Raw genomic sequence first — 20,472 nt, forward strand, 5'->3', positions numbered from 1 at the left:
TCATTTACCACCCCCCGCTTTTAAGAGATAATTGAAACTGTCATTAACTTTAGTGAACACTTGCATCAGTGCAACAATACGATTGTCTAGATGAGTTTTCCAGCTCGGTAGGCAACTGGCTGTATGGGGGAAGGGACGCAATATCTGTCAGACACTTAACGTCCTCCAATATATTTGGTGGGATTTATTGAAGAACATTACAATTTTATTCCGCTGTCTTTATGTAGAGTTTGTAATTGCTGTTGTGTTATCGTGCTAAGAGGCACATGTAGGCAGTGTACAGTGAAATCTGTGAAGGTATTCATCTTTTATTACTATTATAGTGTAGCTCTATATTGTGTGTGTGAGGGGCGGGGGTGATGTGAAAGAGGAAGAGAAGCAGTGGAAGAGGTCAGAGAACACGACTCACGATAGTCTTGAATAGCTGTTGTCTCCTTTTGTTCAAAACTATTGTTTCTAATTTACAGACCCAAGGCTGGGGACACGAAACACTAGGGCAGACACAATGGGGCGCCGCGCATCAGCACATTTTGGAGATGAATGCATTCATTTAAATAATATCATCTACACACAACGTTTTTAGCTCGCTGATAGGTTCATTATACATCCATGTGGTCAATGATTTGACATCCGAATGGTTGTTTTTGGTGTTGTCCGCCTTTGTATTAATCTGCTATCCACTTCAATTTACTGTACTGTATATCTGTACTGTATGGGTTGGTGTAGTACAGGCAGAATGATCTTAAAACAGTTTCCTTTCTGGCAACCAAGTGACAAATACAAAATAGCTAATAGGTGATATCAGCAGATATTTGTCAAACTCTTCCCTCAGGACATCCTATGTTGCTCGCGTGCTTGAAATGGGACAGTCTTGATTGTTTTGTAATGTCTTTGTGGTTATTTCTTTGGTCCATTTATGAGAGCAAAACTTCACCTTTCATGTCCATTTTCACGGTTGTCTATTTATCCACATTTGCTATGAATGGACAGTATCGCTGCATGTATTTGATCGCACCTCTATTCAAGTCCCCATCTTTTCATCTAAGGGCAGATTGCAGTCTGTTTTGGTGTCCTATTGTGCAGCTGTCAGTTATTTTCAAAACACTCAAGTGTCATTTGCCTCAGATTCCGTCCCTTTCAATTCCCGCTTCTTTTCCATGGCTCTCTAGCATACATTTCATTGAGTGTGCATCAGCGGGCAAATTCATTCTTTTTCAAACATTTTCATAGCAGCCATAAGCCTCCCTTTTAAATCCAAGGACAATGTGTTTTTGTCCATCCTTTTCAGCGGCAAGTGTGGGGATTCTCATTCTCTCCCTCTGCCCCTCGCTCCCTCTCTCACTTTCCGAGGGCATCTGGGGGGACCCCAGAGCGTGGTGCTTCTCTCGGCACTCAATTGTCTGACTGTAATGAACCATGATGGGAGATAACAGAATGAAATGTTATAATTCATGCAGACCTCAGTGAAGAGCACGTGGCTAGCAGTGGGCCTGGTCTGTGATTGCCTCCTGCTCATCTTCTAGAACAATACGCTTGCGCTGCCAGCGCCACTTGCCCTGCTCGGTCGGGCCAGGCCAGCGTTGTTTTGTCCCCTCACTCCTATTCAAAGTCATTTAGAGCTGAAAGGTTGTCTGTGATCACCGACATGCCAGAACATCTCTTTGGGAAACTAGGCAAACTGTCTACCTAAACCAGATGTCGTCTTGGAATTCTCTCATTCTTTTCACATCAACTCTTGATTTACATAGAGTTGACCCTTGGAACTTCAACTTTAAGGAGGCTGTTTGACCTTACATTGGGGATTTCAGATTTTGAATTATTTTTGCCAATAAGCGAGAGTACAATAAATCCATCCCAGAAGTCAGACTTTAGCAATCACAGTTCTGTACTTACAGTATAATAATAAATGCCACGTGTATCGTGCTTTTCAAGACACCAAGCCAGATGCTTCACAGGTTGAAGACCACCACTTTCCCATGTATTGCCTTTGGTTTATCAAAAGATATACTCGGAAAAATCTTTTTGCATCAAGGTTTTCACATAATTGAGGTCATGTGAGACAGGATTCGGTTATTCACATGCGAGCTCACCAGATGCTTTGCCCCTTTGTCTTACCATCTCATCCTGTTTTGGTTTGGTTGGTGGATCATGTTTTCGATTCTTGATCAAATTTTAGATCACAATTTAGCCCAAAAGCTGAAGCCCAAATTCTGAGTGTTTTGACTGTTAGATGTTTCTGATGGTCCACTCTTTTTGTTCTCAGGTTTTGAACTTAATGTCCTTCTGGTGTGCGAAAGTCCCCTGGAGGACAAAAGGAAGTTATTTTGTAACGTTATTTATCCAGTTAAAATGTGCAAATACTTACTTAAAACTGTAGTTGCATTGGCCTGTCCCAGAAGAAGAATTGTAATATATGTGTGATTAGTACACGTTATACTAAAGAAACTTTTGTATTCTCCGAAGGACTTTGTTTGAATAGTTATGGATTCATTTGCTTCACTGCAGAATTGCACTAATGCTTGTGTCACATTTGTAGGCTAACCAAAGTACATTTCTGCTTCTGTCCTGTGTGCTCTTAAAGCGGAAGTCAACCCAAACATATTTTTTTCAAGAATATGTTCCTACCAGGCCCACTAGTTGAAACAGGGCATTCTGATTAATTTTACGTTTGTGGAATATGAGTTAAGCAGCAAAATGCACTCGTTTTTAGTCATGACTGGGGGCGGCCATTTTCTCTTCTGTCGACTAAAAATGACATCACAACTGCTCACAACAGCCAATCGCGGCTGACCTGTTTTCAGAATCAAAGCCGTGATTGGTCGTTGTCAGCAGTTGTGATGTCATTTTCAGTCGACAGAAGACAAAATGGCCGCCCCCAGAGATGGCTAAAAACGAGTGGATTAACACTTATTCCACAAACGCAATATTTATCAGAATGCCCTCTTTCAACTAGTGGGCTTGCATAGAACATATTCTTGGAAAAAAAATGTTTGCGTTGATTTCCCTTTTAAAATATCAAGAAACTACATCTTGCTTTCACTGGCAATTTAAAGCAGCACTGGGCAAGAATTCGACCAAAATATATTTTTTTCACAATTTTGATGAAACATTGACTTATAAGTAGTTGAATGTGACTTTTGTCATGACCTGGGGGGGCTGGGGCAGGGGGCTGTATTATTTTCCTCCTTTCGCTATAAGTACGGAAGTCGATTCGAACGTCTACGTGCTATGACTCGTGTCATGGCAGAAGCCCCAAATTAAACAAAAAAACAAAAATATTATTTAAACAAAATTTGATTAATTACCTCATCGCTATTCAACTTTCACACAGCCACTGGTAATAGAAATGTAATTCAGTCCAACTTGCAGGCCTCCGAGAGCTCAGGAGTTCACTGGCGCGCATGGGAAATGCGGTTGACTTTTGTAAAAACATTACCGCTTTTGTCCACATAGCGCTGCCATAATCAACAAAAACTGACATATGACACAGTGACACAGAACCTGAACTCACAAAAAATGCTAAGAATTGACAAAGTTTTATCGAGTTTGTGATCGCTTATAACCTTGCCACTCCATTCCCCAGTTCTGAACTGCCTGAAGAGATGATTATGGGCCTGATTTATGAAGATCACAAAAAGTGTGATAAATAGTGTGTTTGCGCTGGCAGACTCTGCATGCTGTTGATGAGCGTGTTGTGTGTGATTTACTCATATTGCAAAATTTTACTAAGATCCTAAATAGTGAACACAAAATTGTGTGTTCACTCACTGTAGGAATACAGGTTGTGATTATCAACAGGGCACCTTTGTATTTCGAAGAGGGTTTAGCACTGTAGATTTAGATTTGTTTTTTGTTCATGAGATAATTTGGGAGAGCACCTCACGCACTTATTGAAGTTTGAAGTGATGGGACTGAAAGACAAACAAACATTTCTGAGTTACAGAAAAAGAATCAATCTCGCCGATAACTTTTGGGAAGCGAGTCACCGCATAAAAGCCACATTTTGTTAAACTTGTCCCGAGTGCATGGCAGTTGGATATACATGTATGTGTTCATCCTGCGCAATATTATAGAGGTGCAACGAATAATTAACAACTAATTGATTATAAAAGTAATCAATACTTTTTTGATAATCAATGAATCGTTTAGATATCTTTTTAAATTTAAAATTGTCCAAATGCTCAGAATTTCAGAATTTCAGCTTCTCTACAGTTAATGTCATCCGATTTGTGTATCCCTCCATGATAGTGGACTGATTATCTTTGTGGTGAATCAGAATAAAACATTTGCTTTGGAAAACGATGAACATCTAGGCCAATTTTCTGCCATGTTACGGACCAAACCAGCAACTGAATCATAATTGATTTGTTTGTCAATGGTTGTGGTCTCTGCACTGTCAATTTGAAATAATATAATGTTAAAGTTTTATTGAAATTAGATGATTCAATTTAGCCACAAAACAATCAATAGTCGATTCTTAAAATAATTGTAAATTGCAGCCTTACAATATTGCGTTGAAAATGTGGGACAAATCCTTCAGCTTAGTCTTTAAGAGACATCCATTTTGTTGACTTTTTCCCCACTCATCTGTTTGTGTGTACACCGCAGCAGTGCGGACTGTGTGTCTGTGATCTTTTTTCGTTACGGACATTGACGATCTTCTCCCTCTGATACTCCTGGTACAGCGAGCAGTTGACTGTCCGTAACGTCGCTTGAAATGTTCTAACCATCATCCGAAAACTGCACTGGGGGTAGGCCAGCACCAATTGTCACAGTGTGCCGTAATGACCCCAGAGGAAGAGAGAAATAGTAGTTTGGCCTTGTGTGACAAAGCATGACTTTTTTTTTTTTGTGAGTGGCTCAATATTAGCCCTTACATCATTTAGATTTTAGAAGCTCCAAAATTGCATTGCTGAAGAGATAATAGGTCACAATTATTTTGGGGGTAATTTAAAAAATGGTTACACAACAGCATCTGCCTGATGCCTCTTATGTTGCCTGCCTTATGCTGGCACCTCTTTGCGTGGTAGTTTGCGCCTGCCTTTCAGACATTCTACTTGAAGATGCAAAATCGGTGGATAAATTACATTCCACGTATTAAATAAATATATTTGCATATGCACCTCCCGCAAACCAAAAGTGCATGACAATTTACCATCTTAGGCAGACACAATCCTGGTTGTTCCCATTTAGTGGATCAGCTTCCACATCTTTTTGAATGGGTAATCAAGTTTGCGTCTGTATTTGCACGCGCAAACCTGTAGTAAAACATGCCCTAAGAATGCAAAGCAAATTAGATCAAATAGCTGCTTCTCTGCTTTAACAAGTGCATGTGTGTGTTGTTGTGACAGAACTACCAATAAATAATGTAAACACAGTACACTGACTAAAATGAAATATCTATTATGAAGCTGGTCTGCAAGTTTTCTGGAGGAAACCCTGTTGCTTGACAGCAATGTTGCTTCCAACAAAACAGTGGCACCAGGTGCCCAGCAAAATGACAAGTAAGGAAGAAGACGATGGCTCCGTTTCTTCTGACTCTTTGGGCGGCGGTAGTCACTATTTCTCATTGTTAGAAAACTCCAACCGGAAAGCTGTTGGCCGGGGGCGTATTATAACAACGTAAACAATGCATTCGGCTATATTCTTCGCTCAAGATGAACTCCTATGGGAAGTAAACCCTCACGTTCTTGACACGGTATTATGAAATACTTACATTGTCAACTCTCGCTCTTGTACTTGTAAGAAGATTAAGGCAGAGAAGGCGTGCTCACTTTTTATCCGCATTTGTCACAACCCGTTGGTGCTCCAAGCGCTGATTTGCTAGCTAACAGCCAATCAGAGTGACCAAATGTCACGACTGGCAACACCGATTCAACATGCGTAAACGCCCCCCAGACGCTTAGAGACGGGTTACGACACTAAGACGGTGGTCACTACACCAATCAGACGGCGCTTAAAGACGCCACGACGCTTCACGACCTCCGACGTCGGTTTGGTCTATCAGGGCCTTTAAATATTATGACCACAATATAATTTTAACTTGTCACACACACAGGTAAAAAGGATAATAATAGTTGGTGCACAATTTACATGTATTTAGGCGTCTTAAAGCTTGATTAAGCCGTCTTAAAAAAAAAAAAAACGGCTTCAGAATCTCTCTTTATCCTAAATATATGTGGAAATATGCATCTACAACCTGCATCTAGTCGGAAGACTGTTTAAAATTAGAGGCGGACCGGCCTATAGACAGGTACTATCCCCCCTCGGAAAAAAAGGCCAATGACGGACGGCGGGAGTGTACCCACGCGGCTGACGGATGACGCATGACGGACGCTCAGTTTGTAGTAAAATGCCCAGCTCTGCTTTTGAGTTGGCTCTACATTAGATAAGACTTATCTAAGTTGATTGTTTATTTGGGCATACATTTTCATTGTGCTTCGTACAGGCATGTGCCTTTACATGAGGCTCACTCAGTACTTTCTGACTGTCTTTAAGATTTCTACACAACCATCAAACAAACAAACAAACAAACACAAAATAGCCTTCAGTGAGTGACCTGTTTGAAGGTCTCACAGGAAAATTGTTAATGGGTAGAACGTAGACTAGTTGTGCCACCAGCAAAGATGAAAAGAGAGTCATAAGAGAAACTGTACTGATGCCAAGAAACTGGAATTTGTGAAAGTTGAGAGTGATTCCAAATGGTTTAGCAAAACCTGGAGAATCCCACAGCTCCATGCCCCTGAACCATGTGTTCGCCGCAGGCTCCTTGCATGCAGTCAGACATACCACAAGACTAAAACAATGAACATTAACAATTAGCCTGGTAAAGAGAATTCTAAAATGTGATTACATTCTTGGGTTTACAACAATCCTATCCCACTTACTCAAGAAATCGCAAAAGGAGCATAACCAAATCAGGACTGAGTGAAATATGTTACAGTGCAGATTTGTAACAACTATAAAAGCTGAGAGGAAAACAGGGAATCTCGCTGGCAACACATCCATCTCAGCTCCACACAATGGTGGCAGCAGCCTTCCTTCGCTCCCAGGCTTTACTGAAGGAAATGAATGTTTACCCGTGTTATTTAATGGTTCCTTTTTGTGTTGTTAAAGAATAGAGCCAAGCAGCAGAATGATCAAAAAGCTTGAGATCCTGCCGCCGTTAACGCACGATGCCGCATCAGGTGTGGCTTTGCACTCACAGTTGAGGTGGGTATGCTGGAAAGGTGGCATCTTGTCAGCTCGGCCTGCCCCGCTCCACGCGTTAAACTACTTTGTGCCCAAGATATAGGTTCAGGTTTTGGAGCAGGAGAGGTTTTATATGGAAAATATAATCATTATATCCATGGTGCACTCACCCTGGCTGGCCACACTGTGGTGCTTTATGTGCAGCAGATAGAAGGGCTGAAGGGATGGATGACGACTTACTGTATTCAAACACAGATAGATCACTTTGACACAGAAGTAGATCTGCAACAAAGAGCTTTTTCTTTTTTATTTTGATAAATGGTATTATGTCATTTTTAACTGGCAAAGCGTTGAAGCGTGTCATTTTGTATTTGATCGATTTAGTCCGCTTCTTCTTCGGTGGATGTTCACAGCACGACAAAGATGCAGTAGTCTATGAAACTCTTGAAGCTTTGTAATGTTTTCCCAGCTTTGCCTCTCGTTCTGTGTCTTCCTTTATGGTTTCCATCCTAACATCTGCTCCCAGCCAGCCACCTGTCTGCTGTCAAATGCAATATTAATGTACGCCATCCACTGTTAATTATTACCCCTGAATGTGGTCATGTCAAGCTGAATATGCATAACAGGATTGCAAAGACCCATTTTATTAGAGGTGATCACTCTCCTTCCTCTCCCTTTCTCCTTCGCTTTTTCTCCCCCCCAGACCAAACGCCATTTCTCAGGTCTTTCTATCCACTGAAGTTGTAATTGTGAGTGTGTGTTTTTGCGCGTGAGTGTGTTTGTGTGTACTCAGCGTGCCTCCATACACCACTGCAGCTTGTTTCCCAGGAGACGCACAACTGCGTGTGCGAGGAGGGTGGCAGAGGGATGGTCGAGGGGTGGATGAAGGGATTGGGTGATGGAGGGGTGGCATGTCGACCCGGGGAAGGAAAAGGGGGGACTGCGGAGGGGTGAAGTAATGAGAGGTGTTGTCGGAGGGGAGCTGCGGAGGGGGTGGCAGTAAAGCGAGGCCAGGCGGGTGGCATGGCAGTGGGGCCTCCTTGTGTCCTCGTCCCCCTTGTCCCTCCTGGTCCCTTTTGCGGACAGCATCTGCAGCCTGCTTTACATGCAAAACACACCCTGCGGAGAGGGCGTCTACACATGGGGCTAAGGGGACAAGAAGAAAAGCATTCCTGAGGCAGTGCTGGGAGAAGAGGGAGGTGGGTCTCTTCAACAGCCTCTCTCTACCAGTGTCTCTCCCAGATGAATCCGCGGGGGAAAGCAGTAATGAGGGATGAGAGGATACATTCACTACAGATGATTTTGCTTTGGTTCTGCTCGGCGCTCATTTCCATACACAGTCAATGCCATTTTTCTCCTGTCAAGTTTCATTTGCAGCAGACTTGACACAATCAACCAATTTCATCCTTATGGCAGTTTCTACTTAACCCAAGAACAAGCTATTAAGTCCGTGAAACTTGAGCGAGTGCAAACATGAGAAAACCGTGAACGGACCACTTTTGGAATTTCAGCACTATATTTCACTTGACATAAACGATTATTCCGGTAATCACTAAACACTTTGCACCTGCGGGTGAGTGCAGTATGTATACGCCCAATAGATTGCAACACAACACAGACAACAAATATGATGGACATGCCATTGATGTGGTCCCTACGATACATAGAATATTTTGTCCCAAGTGGGTCCATGTGGTTTGTTTTAGAATCGGGGGAAATCATTTTCAACATAGTTAAAGTTAGGGCCTCTAACAAGTACAAATGTGAAATGTGCATTTTACAAATTATGTCACATTTTGATTTTTGTGTGTCCTTTCTTTTGTATTTTATTGGATCTTCAATAAATAAAATGCTTTAACATTAGTGATGACCATTTGACAATATTCACTTATTGATTCGGAGGAACATTGTTTTTATTGGCCATTGATCTTTGCTTGGTAGTGGGAGAATCTCTTTCTGAATGTTCTGAACTCCCATTTCAACATGTCATAATGAGCAAAATAATGCTGCCCAGAGTGTTTTTGTCATAGCGGAGGTCTTAGCTGATATCTTGTTGAACAGTGGAACCAACTAGTTGAGACTGAATTAACAGTGCCTCCGCTGGTTGGCACTTTGTATTGCACTACATTTTGCCTCCGATTTATTAATGACGCGATTGCTCAACAATTCCCCAAAGTTGACTGAATTAGTAATTATTTTTTCAATTACAAGTCTCATCCATAGTTAATATGTTTGGGACATGACTTGTCACATAAGCAGTTTTGTTTACTAAACTATTTTGCCAGGAAAAAGCTGCAGCCAAATGAATGGCACCCATTTAATCTTTGACAAAACAAAAACAAGTGAATTGTAAATGACCCACACAATTGATTTGCCATGCTACATGTAGCCAGACATTTTCAACTACCTCATTAACTCCACGCTCTCCTACGCAGGTGGATCTCTAAGTCTGGCTGGGTACAAATGGACAAAACTTGGATTCTTTACGAACCTTAAGCTTTGGTGTGTACTAAAAGAGAGAGGGCGTCATCATCATCATCACTGGCAGGGTAAGTGTCCACATTTGTCGTCTTTTGGGAACTTTTAGAATGTGGCAAGATGATCTCCCTTTCCCATCTACTCATTTGCTCTGGCATCATGGAGCACAAGAATTATCAATCATGGGTTGACTTCCTGAAAAATGATTTGTTCAACCAGCAACTAATCCCAGTGAAGTCAGCTGAATAATTAAAAAGTATAAAAAGATGCTACCTGAGTGGCAAAAAATTCTGCTGTAGAACAGAATTGGCCTGTTGGATTAGTGATGAAACGTCTTAAACAACCAGGAAGAGTCCTATTCCCTCAACTCAACTTTTGCGTATTGTGCGTTTTGGGCGAATACACATGTGGGGTGGTTTCGGTGTTAAGTAAATGTGAAATCCATGATTTCGACTCTGGTTCACTTGAAATGCACATTTATAGAGCGTCAAAGTAATCTGAAACAGCCATTATATTGGAATTGGTCAGTTCCATATGCAGTGTAAATCCAGCCTTAGTGTTTCTCTCAAGGAATTCTCCCAGTCTGAACCACACTTGTAGGAAAGCATTAATCTAAGTAGAATTTAATATTTTCCTCATACCCATTGTCTCTTATCTTTTTCTGCTGAATTTGGGTGCAAACAATCTGTCCACAGAAGTTGTCTGCTCCTGGCAGTAATGTTCCTTATTGTTAATAGAGGGAAAAAACATCAAGGGATAACCCAAGGTCTAATATTGTAATGCTGCATATTATTTCATAGCTTTCCCATTTTCCTTCCGTTATGTTCAGTGTTAAGTCACCGTGGTGCCTCTAACAATGTATCCAACACTAACCAGATGTCCTGGCATGTGAGTCATCTACATGTGTGTGACTTTGTGTGCCTGTGTGTGAATGCCACCTGCCAAGGCAAGCAAGCACATATTTCAATGTACTCGTATTGTAAACGCACGCCCTTTGCACTGTTAAATATCAATTCAGACAGGTTGAATGGGTCACAGTTCGACAGGCAATGGCATTAGACAAATAACACAGGCACACTTTTAGCCAATGTTTCTCAGACATTGGTAATTACACCAGGACTGTCATTTTGTGCCCATTTTGAAGATACAAGTTACCAAAAATGCCTTTTTTTATCCTGCCAATTGAGTCATTCTTGGGATGTGGGACACTCAAGTAATAGTTTGCGGTGTTTCGTCTGATGCAGACCATCTTTGAGAGCTTTTCATCCTTCCTAGTGAGGCATGAAGGAATACATATCCTGCTGCTTTTCAGGTTTGTCAGTAAATCCTAGAAAAAGAAAATCTTAAATTTGAGGAGATCTTGGATTTGAGGAGTAGATGGTTTAGATAAATTTCTACATAGAACTACCACACACAAAAAGTCTATACACCCGTGGGCAACTGACAGGGTTTTATACTGTAAAACAAAATGAAACCAAGACAAAAAAATGTCAAAACGTTTTCCGCAATTAATGTACTTGATACCCGTACAACTCAATAGGTGTGCACACGCTCTCATAACAGGGGATGCACCTGTGCTCAGAATTAACCATTGACATTCCAACTCATTTTGTCGTGTGGCCGTCATGCGCTGAAAAATTGCCGTTAATGGGCCGCCACGCGCTGAAACTTATTAAGATAGATTCACACCGTAGGCAAATGCGTCACAGATCTGATTGTTTTGCCTATATGCAACCTGTATCTGATTTATTTATGACAGTCTGAATGGCTTAATTCAGATTTTTTTCAAATCCGACCTGGGTCGCTTTCATATGCGGTTCTAAATGGAATAATACGTATCAGATTTTTTGGCTAGCTCGCATATATCTGACATTGATATCTTCCGTAGCCCAAAATACGCTCAGCGCGTGCGGAGGGAAAGTACTGGCAGCAGGGGGATCTAATCTGCAAAGTTGTTTTGAGTAACATTATTTACTTTATATTTTACTTTAATCCCACGTGAAACATGAAGCATAAAGTGGACATTTATGGTAATAGTAGTAATTCAGCCACGGTTCAGATCGATTAATTTTTTACGCACGGTTATGACATAATGTCATTGTTAGTGATGTCTCCATGAAATGAGTTATTAAAGCATTACCTCATAATTTCCCCCAAATACTGTATTTATTTCTACCTCCTACCTAATCGCTTCACTGTATAAATGCCCCGACATGCTGGACCACACTTACTTCTGCAAACACAACGTCGGGACGCGACAGTGACGTCGTCTCTTCTTCTGCGCATGCGGGTTATATGCGACGCATGTGTTCATACAGCAGACAAGACCAAGGTGGCATTTATAACGTAATATGAACGCTTCCACAAAAAAAATCTGATTTTTTTCCAAAAATCCAGCCGTCACACGCTGAAATATAATCATTGACTTTTATATACATTTTTGTTAGACAACCAAAGAAGAGTAAGAAAAAAAGACAAATGTTTTCTATTGATATTACTGTTTTTCCTTTAATTTCCAAAAAACGATAAATGAAAAGTAACAGGCTATGATTATCAACTTACCCCAATTTCTAAATAAGCCACCACTCTAGCTGTTTGTACTTTCTCTTCCCACAAACGTAAGCTTCCTCTCACTTGTTTCAATAATGCTGCAGAAATGATTTGTGCAAGATTGCTGTCTTTGTGTAACTACTGTTTGCAACAATAAATAGAGGAAATGAGTGCAATTGCCTGACTTAGTGTTAAGATTGTACTATCAGGAGTTACATTATTGTCAGCTCAGGTTTCAAAGGACAGATTATAAGAGCGCTGGTACAAGTTACATTATGTTGAATGTAGTTGTTGTACTTGTCAAGAGTCCTGCACAAGTTTCTCTTGAACAAGCCAGCCGGTCTCATGTGTTCTATTGCCCAGCGTGTTGTCAGATGCAACATCGTAGCCAGGATCTAAAAAATTAAGCCTTTCTCTGTTTCACAGTTTCTATTTCACTTGTGTGATTATTGTGTTGAGGAAATACTTGCATATTGTGGAAATGACTGCGCTACAATCACATTTTTGGTAAACTATATCCACACACTTGTAGCATCCATATGGCCGTATACGTAAAGCGACACAAGTGCCTTTTTTAGTGTCGTAAAGCAAAATAAGTGTCAGCAAGTCGGGTTCTAAAGCTACCTACTTAGGCCTCAAGAGCTCACTGTGGATATTCTCTCTGGATCTGAATTAGGGTGCATTATAGTAATTATTTTTTTCTGTATTACCAGTCGCCAAGGCATCAACAGTACCGTCCACCCCCCAATTGTCTTTCCCCATCCTCCAGGACACAGCCTGCCAGCTAATACAGACAAGTAGATGGACAAACAAATTTAAATAAAAAGCTCAACTTTTGTTCAGTACAGTACTGAAATGATCGGTAATGTTTAAAGGAGGAAGTCAACCCAGACGTTTTTTTCCAGAGAATTTTATATGCAGGCCCACTAGTCTAAACACTGCATTCTGATTATTATTGCGTTTGTGGTATATGAGAAATCCACCCATTTTTAGCTAGCTCAGGGGGCGGCCATTTTGTCACTGGTGTCGACTGGAAATGACATTGAAGTTGCTCATGGTTCAGATAACGACCAGTCATGGTTCAGCTTCAGAAAACAAATGAGCCATGATTGGTCGTTATCTGTGGGTGCATTTTGCTCCTTAACTTATACTTGATAAAAGCAATATCAATCAGAATGCCGTATTTTAAATAGTGGGCCTGCATAGAACATATTCTGGAATAAAATATGTTTGGGTTGATTTCCACTTTAAAAATGTTCAATTATTTCCATTGTTCTAAAGTGTTTAAAAAAGATCAAAATCTATTTATTTTATCAAACATCTAATTATAATAAATATTATAATTTCCTGATTTAATACAAATAAAAATAATTACAAATTGTTTTGCTGTCAGCTATTATTCCACTGTGTTTTACTCGTTTTAAACTTTTTACCGTGGTGTTGATTCACGTCGGTGTTATATGGTATTCTATGCAAGTTTGTTCAACGTACAAATTTTGGTGTTGTGAAAACACTAGCTTGTTATATCATACAACTTGAATGACAAATAATGTTCTTCTTAGAAATACTGGACAGAACAATTTGATGACTAAGATGAAGTTTCATTTGGCACCGCTGCAATCGTTCATCGCCACCAGTAAAGGCTATGCACACCAACTCTGTCTGTCCTCCCAGCTCATGTCCAAAAACATCTATCTCTTCATTTTATGTCAGCGTAAATAAGGGTTTAAATGTTTATCTTTCATTCATTATCCCTACCGCTTCTCCTCACAAGGGTCGCGGACGTACTGGAGCCTATCCCAACTGTCTTTGGGCAGTAGGCAGGGGACACCCAGAATTGCTTGCCAGCCAATCGCAGGGCACACACAGACAAACAAACAACCGCACTCACAATCACACCTAGGGGCAATTTAGAGTGTCCAATCAACTTACCATGTTTGTTTTTGGAATGTGAGAGGAAACCGGAGTACCCGGAGGAAACCCACGCAGGCACGGGGAGAACATGCAAACTCCACACAGGGAGGCCGGAGCCGGGATCGAACCCACGACCTCTGAGCTGTGAGGCGGACTAGCTAACCAGTCGACCACGTGCCGCCCTAAATTTTTACCTATTGTAGGTAAATCCACAGGTTACAGGGGATCGAGCATAGATGCAACAACACCGTTTAGAGCCACTGGTGTTGTTTTCAATTGGTGCATACTGTGGCATATTGTGGCTATCTAGACTGAGCACATAGCACACATGCACGCATTCCATATTTTCGGATTTAATTGTTTGCAGCATTTTGTCAGAAACAAAAGCTGCCATTTTGAAAATTTCTACTCTCATACCATATTGCAAATGCCTACATTTCAAGCTTCACAAGCTCCTCATATGAAAGAACAGCCAAAACAGCCGATTTTATCAATTAAATAAAACGGAATAAAACATGTAATTTTTCCATGTTGTTTACACACAAAAACAGGTGAAAAATGCAAGATTTGAAATGCCAATTTTCCTATGTAAACGCTAAAAGCTAAATCTCCTCTAAAATGGACAACTTGCGCATGAACGGAGTGTGTCACATTCACTCATGAATGGCAGAAAACGGAACTGTTGCACGTGTCTATCAAGATGATTCTTCTTCAGCGAAGTATACTTTTGCAGTGACCAACGCAGACGCATTAATCCCATAGCTGTAATTCTAACCCTCAATATGTGACTGAAGCAAGGGAAATATATACTGTGATGTGGGATCAGACCAAGAGGACAACCAATTAATAAATGTCTGTATGGTACAGCGGCGAAGCCATGGCTCACCCAGATTGACAGACTTCCCACCCAGTGAGATTCATGAAAAAAAAAAAAGTTTAAAGTTTTTGTAAATCATAATGAAATTACAGTGGTACCTCTACTTACGAAATTAATTGTTTCTGGAAGAAATTTCTTAAGTAGAAAATTTGATTAAGTAGAGACGTGTATTCCATGTAACTGCCATGCAACTGACATAAATGTTTTATAAAGCATAAAAATGCATGAAAACATGTTACAATTAGATTATTGTCCAATAAATTAGAGTTGTGCTTAATGTAAAAAAGCAAAGAATAGAGTAAGGAATAAAAATTATGGTCGTTTACCTTTTAATTACCTTTTTTTTCTTTTCCTCGTTTCTAACTCACGTCAAACTATCGGAAGACCTCATGGCTCGAGGGGCAAATGACGAGGACGCTATATCTATCTATCTATCCACACACATAGAGACATACGGAAGAGGTCCCTCTTAGCCAATGGGATGCCAGGAAGATGCTTGGCCAGTCAATGGCAGAGCAGCTATGAGTATGTTGCGTTCATGAAACTCCGGAGCTGCGAGTAGCAGCCCATACTGTAAGTATCACCCCATACTTTTACCTTTCGTATCCTGAAATTTCTTTCGTAACTAGAGGCAATATTTTCCTGTTGAGGCGTTTCATAACTTGAAAATTTCATATGAAGAGACGTTCGTGAGTAGAGGTACCGCTGTATTTTTGAATTTGTGTTTTATTGTGTTGAATATTAAGAATGGCACAATTGTGGTTGTCTAAGGAAGATCTGAACTTCGTATTATTCACTTTGTCATTTTATTTGAATATACGATGTGTCGGGACAGGAGGATTGTGCTGAGTGAGGGAAATATTCAGGCCCACCCTGATTTTTCCAGGCCCACCCATTAGTCACGTTCTGGCTCTGCCCCTGGTATGGTACAAGCACAATATGCAAATGACAATGTTATTTTCTGTTTATAGAGCTCAACATAATTAGACAGTTTTAAAATGTGGGTTTTAATATGACAAACATACAGAGTAAGAGAATAGTCAGGACCAAATTTGACGCTTCGTAAATGCTGTTTCCATTTCGATTGCCCAGTTCATCAGAGACATATCTCTATTATCAGACCAATTGCAACAGATGCTCTCACATTGCTAATTTGTTTGCTTGTAACATAATCATATGCCACCAAAACATTGCATGTGGAGGCTTGAGCATGCAGTAAACTGCCTCTCAAAAGCTGCATGGAGATCACGGGAGCATTAGTTGTGGCAGCTGGGGCTGTTGGGCTGACTCAACAGCTGTCTAGATTGTCTACTTTTTGGAGCTTTGCGCCAAAAGTGGAACTCCAGGAATCATCCTCGGTGTCCTGCAGCACATACTGTACCTTGCATGCTTGGGGAAAGCAAGCCTTTGCTACCTTGCAGCCACCGAATCTTTATTACCGTGAATCTTGTCGTTCATATTTTCTGTCTTGTTTATGTAGTGGTCTATCTTAATCTTTCTCCCCTTGCAGTGGCATAGAAAGCCTTTTGGATACCCAATTCCAGATGTTCAAGCCACTCTGAAGAGGAGAGGCGTACCATTGTATAATTACAAATGTACACAATTAGGATCCGGTTTTAAGACTGGCTCTAATCTTAGCTGAGTACCTCCCTGGGCTGTCTAAAGAAAGAGTTGGTATTGGGAGTTTGGGTTGACTGAGCATGTGGTCAATTGGATGGGATCTTCAAATGGAAACTTTAAGAAAAAAACAAAATAAAACAGTCTGTTCTCGAAAAGGATACATTGCTGTTTGGAACTTGTCAGTAATGTTGTGTATGCGTCTATGGCGGTCTGTGTTTGCAGTATACCAACATACATTCGCAAGAAGCAAACATGAATCACGTGTGGTGGCACATGGCAAACTCACCACTATTACTGAACATTTATGTTTTGTGAAGTGAGGTTTTGCTGTAAGATTTGTTTTATGGTGCAACCGCCCTTGGACGTTCCAAAATCTCATATGACATCTTTGTGTGCCACGCATCAACAACTCAGTGCATACTCTTGTTGAAAATAGTTTATTTCCTTTCATCGTCCTCCTTTTTAAGTCACATTTCCCCCGACACCAAAGACAAAATGGAAGCCACAAAGGCCTCTCTCTCTGTAATTTTCCATGTCTCCCTACGCACAGAGCATAAGCAGATGGAGATGCAGCTAACTGCCCTTATGTGTGCGTGTGATTCTGTGTGAATGCATTTCCAAATGTCTGAAATGTACAAATACGACCTGGCTTTCTACATTGAGCTTTTGGCTTCTTCCACAATCCACAGCTGTCTTCAACTTTTTTGCACTCGCACATTTTGGCCTGTTTTAATCAAGCTGGAGGTTGTTTTCCCCCATGGTGCAGTTTATTTGGTTAACACAGTAATTTAGAATGGGTGCGAACCAAAACAACTGTTGCGAGACCATGCTTATGATATATTTTCGAGAGCAACGAAGCCTAGATTCTCCATACAACTATTGAACTGGTTAACAAAGGCCATGTTGTGTTTCACTGTGCTGGTTGGTTCACTCACTAGTCAGTACACGAAACTGTCTTATTGTTTACTTCAATACGAGAATAGATGTTTCACTGTGATTCATTTCGGTTTACATTTTTTACTGTCTAAAAATATACCAAACAAGTGTAGAAACCAATCAACTCATTTGGACCAGAGAAAACAGTTGTGAAGGCACACTAACTTATAAAGATAAAACCAAAAATAATTGTATAAACTGACAGCGAGTCTTCAACCTCCTGCAGCCATTAACTTCCTCCTTTGTCACTCCACATTGTGTCCTCTCCATTAGTTTTGATCAAGAGATCTTGGAGCTGGAGTTGCTTAGCTCCTCCCACACTGGGAAGGCTGAAATACATTCCCTGTTTGTATAATGACTACGTTTACATGCAGTCAATATTCGGGTTAAGGTCAAAATTCAGGTTTCTGAAACATTCGGAATAACCCGTTTACATGCGTGAGCGGACAGAGTTACTCCCGTATACATGGTTACTGTGTTCAGTTGTAATATTCCGATACAAACGCCGATGTACAGATAATGCCATGACCCAAATAGGCCCAATTTCCATTTCTTACTTTCTACCATCAATAAAAAAAACATATTCATGTTAGGCGGCACGGTGGTCGACTGGTTAGCACGTCCGCCTCACAGTTCAGAGGTCGTGGGTTCGATCCCGGCTCCGGCCTCCCTGTGTGGAGGTTGCATGTTCTCCCCGTGCCTGCGTGGGTTTTCTCCGGGTACTCCGGTTTCCTCCCACATTCCAAAAACATGCATGGTAAGTTGATTGGATACTCTAAATTGCCCCTAGGTGTGATTGTGAGTGCGGATGTAGCCTCTGTGTGCCCTGCGATTGGCTGGCAACCAATTCGGGGTGTCCCCCGCCTACTGCCCAAAGACAGCTGGGATAGGCTCCAGCACGCCCCGCGACCCTTGTGAGGATAAGCGGTACAGATAATGGATGGATATTCATGTTACTCACAACAGTAATAAAGCAGTCGGTTTCTTCCTTGCTCCAAAAATGTGGTTCTGTGGTGCGTCTCAGTTTCGCCATGTTTGTTTACCTTTGCTTGTGCATTTCCGGTGAGTTGAGCGCCACACACACTGACTTGTATGCATACATATTTGTGTGTCTGTATACCAGTGGTGTGCTATCAGGGTCTTCAAGGGGTTCTCTGCATACCCAACCACTATCACAGGGTTGTCAAACTCATTTTTGTTGCGGGCCACATCGTGGTTCTGATTTCACTCGGAGGGCCGTTATGACTGTTAACCCATGTAAATGTATATTATTTATACACAACTAATTGATGGATCACTAGTTTTGAAATCAGAAGCCAGTAAATAGTTTGTTCAACTATTTTTCAATGTATTTTAAAGGAAGGATTGGTAACAAATGCTTGAAATATCGAATATGTTGTGTGAACAGTGAAGACAGTTTAAAACCCATGGCAAATCAACACATGATTTGTCTTCGCGGGCCACATAAAATGAGGTCGTGGGCCGGATCTGGCCCCCGGGCCTTGAGTTTGATACCTGTGCACTATCAGAAACACAGACCTACATTTACAACTTAAACGAAGTGGTATTCATTTCCAGCAGTCATATGTTTTCATTACATAGCGTGTCTTGGCCGTGCGGCTCCTAGTCATTTGTAGGTTAATTTTTTTTGTCCAACCAGATATAACCTTTGATTTGTTGCCGTGCAAATATTATTTTGTCCAATGCCTTTAAAACCTCAAGTGCAGATGTTGGTGACCGTCACACCATTGAAATCGCTGGTTCTTCTTTTAGCCGATCAGATTGTAGATTCACCTTCAGAAAAGCCGTCCCACAGGCCTTGTGATAGTGAGTTCCTCCATCCTCTCAATGGTTCAACGACTATCACTTCTGATTGTCCGATTGGTTCAGCTCTACTATATGTGTGGATGAAGGTTGATTTACGATGGAGAACAATATCTGACCATGATTTAAAATTTTCTTTCAAGGCGACCTTGTCAAGAAAAACTGGACTTTATGAGGCTAGTTCAACAAACAGTGCTTTGCTGAGTGGCTTGTTTCACTTTTTTTTTTTTTTTTGGGGGGGGGCACTTTCTGAGTAGTTATGTATGAGCGGAACAGTTAGCATACACAGACAGGCAGGAGCCTTTGCATTAGCATCTGTGGTTAGTACAGTCTTATTTATTTGTTTAAAGTTTTTATATTGATAAAAATTATTGTGAAGCTCTATATTGTACTGTAGAGGTTTGGAGTTGTTGTGGTGATGTATTGGAAGATAAAGGTAACTGTGTTTTTTACTTAAGTAATATCCTCAAATATGTGGAATGCTCTTCTTTAATGCCATACATCAGCCTTGCGTTTGTGGGTATGTATGCAATGCGTGCGGTTGAGAGGGCTTGGAAGTGAGATTATTCAGGCAATCGTCTGTGAATCTGCAAAGATATTTTTAGTAACAGTTTAGTAACACGCTGTGTGAATGTAGCCATAGATATATAGCGTTTTTTTGGGCCATTATTTGTGACATGATGCCGTTATTAAGAGCTGGATTAGGTCACTTAAATACCCACTGAAGGCCCATGTCCAAAACTCAGTCGGCCACTGCCATATACACACTGTCGTTTTCCGTGGAGACACAAAATAATGTGACAATGCCGCAGAGAAATCAATGTATTCAAGTTGGGCTCGCTTATCGAGTGTCAACGTAAGAGACCCGCCATTGGCTTCACCCTCTCACTACGGCAAGTAAGCAGCATCACCGCGCATACAAGTACTTCCTGTACTCAAAAGACCAAGATTCCTTGTTGATAGAACTTGCGCTGAACACAAACCAATGTTCCTTTCAAAGGAGGTATCACAATCACGTTTATATGACCAAATATTCGGGTTAGAAAATGGGTAATGGGTAAAAACCCAAATATGAGCATATT

General features: G+C 41.0%; 1 long non-coding RNA gene across 1 annotated transcript in view; it reads left to right on the forward strand.

Moving 5' to 3' along the window:
- LOC147148545 (uncharacterized) overlaps window positions 1–20,472 on the forward strand; it is a 109,103-nt gene that overhangs the window by 19,942 nt on the left and 68,689 nt on the right. Inside the window, exon 2 of the long non-coding RNA XR_015086522.1 lies at window positions 9,627–9,740. This is a non-coding gene — a long non-coding RNA (uncharacterized LOC147148545). The remainder of the gene's footprint in view (window positions 1–9,626; window positions 9,741–20,472) is intronic.

The sequence above is a fragment of the Filicampus tigris genome, chromosome 4, assembly GCF_054856515.1.
Source record: "Filicampus tigris isolate MCC_2025a chromosome 4, RoL_Ftig_1.0, whole genome shotgun sequence".
In the NCBI taxonomy this organism is placed as follows: Eukaryota; Metazoa; Chordata; class Actinopteri; order Syngnathiformes; family Syngnathidae; genus Filicampus; species Filicampus tigris.